Here is a 4,390-nt window from a genome sequence, read left to right as displayed (position 1 = left end):
GTAGATGAGAAAGTGCTTTTCTCCCTCCTTCTGATATTCCCTTAAGGACTCTGTCATTTGGAGAGGAGCCTTTAGCTGCGTAGCCTCCTATGGACTTTTATTTAAGCATAACATGCTTCCAGGGAAGGTAATGGTTCCACTTCAGTCGCTAACCCCGTCTGTTACCACACCTGCTCCCATAGACCTTGAGCTGTGTTGCAAGACATGCAGTCCAAGCTTAGTCCTTGTTAGAGGATTTTTTGTTTACGGAGTCAGTGTGTCACTGGGAAGACGTTCAACAACCAGCAGAAGTGACTTGTTGTGACGCAGTGCGGCAACCTCAGCAACCCGATAAGGAGTTGTCTGTACGACCCAGACAGTCTAGACAGCTTCGGGTTGTCACTGTACTTCCTCGCTTCCCCATGGTTGACAGTTCACAGACTGTGCAGCAGTACCATGATCTTGTGTCCGGCTCCGTCAGACGACTGGCTTTTAAGAGCTCCCACAAGTCGTCGCTGTCTGGAGATTCTCAGATGGACTATGGATCTGACCAAGGAACTGGGCCTCCTGGTCAATTTTGAGGAGTCCCAGCTCGTCCCATCCCAGACCATTGTCTACCCGGGTATGGATCTTCAGAGTCGAGCTTTTCGGGCTTTTCCGTCGGCCCCAAGGATCTTCCAAGCCCTAGAATGCATCCAGAGCATGCTGAGAAGGAACCGATGCTCAGTCAGGTAGTGGATGAGTCTAACAGGGACACTTTCATCGCTGGCCCTGTTCATCGTGTTAGGGAGACTCCACCTCCGCCCCCTTCAGTATCATCTAGCTGCTCACTGGATAAAGGACATGACGCTAGAGACGGTCTCAGTTCCTGTTTCCGAAGAGAGGAGGTCTACTCTCGCGTGGTGTAAGAACAGCTTTCTTCTCAAGGAAGTCTACCTTTGGCCGTTCAGAAACCCGACCGCCGTCTCCTCTCGGACGCATCAGACACGGGCTGGGGTGCGACTTTGGACGGACAAAAATGCTCGGGAACATGGAATCAGGAGCAAAGGACACTTCACATCAATTGCAAGGAGTTGTTGGCGGTTCTTCTGGCCTTGATAAACTTCAAGTCCCTCCAGCTTAACAAGGTGGTGGAGGTGGACTCTGACAACACCACAGCCCTGGCTTACATCTCCAAGCAGGGAGGGACTCTTTCGTGGAAGTTGTTCTAGATCGCAAGGGACCTCCTCATCTGGTCAAAAGATCGAAAGCTCACGCTGGTAACGAGGTTCATTCAGGGCGGTATGAATGTCATGGCAGATCGCCTCAGCCGGAAGGGTCAGGTCATCCCCACAGAGTGGACCCTTCACAAGAATGTTTGCAGCAGACTTTGGGCCCTGTGGGGTCAGCCAACCATAGATCTGTTCGCTACCTCGATAACCTAGAGACTCCTGTTGTATTGTTCTCCGATTCCAGACCCAGCAGCAGTTCACGTGGATGCTTTTCTGCTGGATTGGTCCCATCTCGACCTGTATGCATTCCCGCCGTTCAAGATTGTCAACAGGGTACTTCAGAAGTTCTCCTCTCGCAAAGGGACACGGCTGACGTTGGTTGGCTCCGCTCTGGCCCGCGAGAGAATGGTTCATAGAGGTACTGCAATGGCTGGTCGACATTCCCAGGACTCTTCCTCTAGGAGTGAACCTTCTACGTCAACCTCACGTAAAGAAGGTACACCCAAACCTCCACGCTCTTCGTCTGACTGCCTTCAGACTTTCGAAAGACTCTCAAGAGCTAGGGGCTTTTCGAAGGAGGCAGCCAGAGCGATTGCCAGAGCAAGGAGAACATCCACTCTCAGAGTCTATCAGTCTCAAGGGGAAGTCTTCCGAAGCTGGTACAAGACCAATGCAGTTTCCTCAACCAGTACCACTGTAACCCAGATTGCTGACTTCCTGTTACATCTAAGGAAAGTAAGATCCCTTTCAGCTCCTACGATCAAGGGTTACAGAAGTATGTTGGCAGCGGTTTTCCGCCACAGAGGCTTGGATCTTTCCACCAACAAAGATCTACAGGACCTCCCTAGGTCTTTTGAGACCTCAAAGGAACGTCGGTTGTCCACTCCAGGCTGGAATCTAGACGTGGTCCTAAGGTTCCTTATGTCATCAAGATTTGAACCTCTCCAATCAGCCTCTTTTTAGGACCTTACATTAAAAACTCTTTTCCTCGTGTGCTTGACAACAGCTAAAAGAGTAAGTGAGATCCACGCCTTCAGCAGGATCATAGTTTTCACATCTGAAACGGCTACATGTTCCTTGCAGCTCGGTTTTTGCTAAACGAGCTTCCTTCACGTCCTTGGCCTAAGTCGTTCGAGATCCCAAGCCTGTCCAACTTGGTGGGGAATGAACTGGAGAGAGTACTTTGCCCAGTTAGAGCTCTTAGGTACTATCTAAAAAGGTCTTAACCTTTACGAGGACAATCAGAAGCCTTATGGTGTACTATCAAGAAGCCTTCTTTTCCAAGGTCTAAGAACTCAGTTTCTTACTATTCAGGCTTCTGATTAGGGAAGCACATTCTCATCTGAAGGAAGAAGACCTTGCTTTGCTGAAGGTAAGGACACATGAAGTGAGAGCTGTGGCTACTTCAGTGGCCTTCAAACAGAACCGTTCTCTGCAGAGTGTTATGGATGCAACCTATTGGAGAAGCAAGTCAGTGTTCGCATCATTCTATCTCAAAGATGTCCAGTCTCTTTACGAGTACTGCTACACCCTGGGACCATTCGTAGCAACGAATGCAGTAGTAGGCGGGGGCTCAGCCACTACATTCCCATAATCCCATAACCTTTTAACCTTTCTCTTGAATACTTTTTATGGGTTGTACGGTCGGCTAAGAAGCCTTCCACATCCTTGTTGATTTGGCGGGTGGTCAATTCTTTCTTGAGAAGCGCCGAGGTTAAAGGTTGTGATGAGGTCCTTTAGTATGGGTTGCAGCCCTTGATACTTCAGCACCTTAGAGTTGTTCAGCCTCCTAAGAGGAACGCTGCGCTCAGTAAGGAAGACGAACTTATTTAAGGCAGAGTAATGGCTCAAGTCGACTTCCTTACCAGGTACTTATAATTTCATTGTTATTTTGAATAACTGATAATATGAAATACGGGATACTTAGCTTCTTGATATACATGTACACTGGTTTTCACCCACCTCCCTGGGTGTGAATCAGCTACATGATTATCGGGTAAGATTAATATTGAAAAATGTTATTTTCATTAGTAAAATAAATTTTTGAATATACTTACCCGATAATCATGATTTAATTGACCCACCCTTCCTCCCCATAGAACCAGTGGACCGAGGAAAAATTGAGGTGGTGTCAACAAGAAGTACTGCAGTACCTGGCCACAGGTGGCGCTTGTGAGTACACCCCCCTCTTGTATAGCGATCGCTGGCGTATCCCTTCCGTAGAATTCTGTCGGGCAACGGAGTTGACAGCTACATGATTATCGGGTAAGTATATTCAAAAATTTATTTTACTAATGAAAATAACATTTTTGCGATCTCTTAATGAGGAGTACTCTCCCCAGCTCTCACATGCTTCTATGCACTCATGCGTTTTTGTTTGCATGCGGTCTGCTGACATTTAGTGCTCACCTGGAAGCAAAAGTAAACCTAGATATTCATTCCCTCCCAAAGAGGCATAAGGTCCTGTTCGAGTGCAACCTTGCATGCCTGAGCATGCTATGGTTTACAAAAGCTCTCCTACCAGGATACTTATAAGAACAGAAGGAAGTTCTCCTGCCCATCTTGCCTGGCCATAAGCACTCACTTTGGCTAATGCCCTCACTGGGAAAGATACAAGTTCTGGATTGTGTTTGTTATCCTAGTCATAAGTTCTTGATTGTTTGAAAGAACTACCTTCATGCAAGTGGTCTCCCATTTACAATAAGACTTGACCTGACTGAAAGACTTCCTTTACCTTGGAAAGGCAACCCAAAAATTAGACAGTCCACAGGTTCTTCCCGAGGAAATGTGAAAGCCCTTCAGTGATACAGGTCTGAGTAGTCACTCAAGGCTTACACATAATCAAAGGGCACCTCCAAGGCTGCTAAGCAAGGGAACCCCTTAACTGTGACTACCTCCTCATTGGAATACAGACCAGGTTTTATATTAGAACCAGGAAGGAAAAGAGTCGAACCTTGATGACGTATCATTCCGACTCCCCTCACCAATTTTGGGAGACTAGTCGATAGACATAGATCCTGCTACTCGGCCTGCTCTAGGGGAAGCAAAATGCTATTATCAGGCAAATTAACAGCTTTGGGGAAGCTTCCAGGATTCCAGTCAAGACGACCAAGTCCTCCATTGACCACTTATTTGGGGCCTTGCAGGGTTCAAGCGCTATCTTAGAACCTCCCTGGTCAGAACTTGTTCTTAAATCAATC

This window comes from Palaemon carinicauda, chromosome 35 (assembly GCF_036898095.1).
Source record: "Palaemon carinicauda isolate YSFRI2023 chromosome 35, ASM3689809v2, whole genome shotgun sequence".
Classification (NCBI taxonomy): Eukaryota; Metazoa; Arthropoda; class Malacostraca; order Decapoda; family Palaemonidae; genus Palaemon; species Palaemon carinicauda.
The sequence above is the reverse complement of the archived record's forward strand: the minus strand, read 5'-3'. Positions refer to the sequence as shown.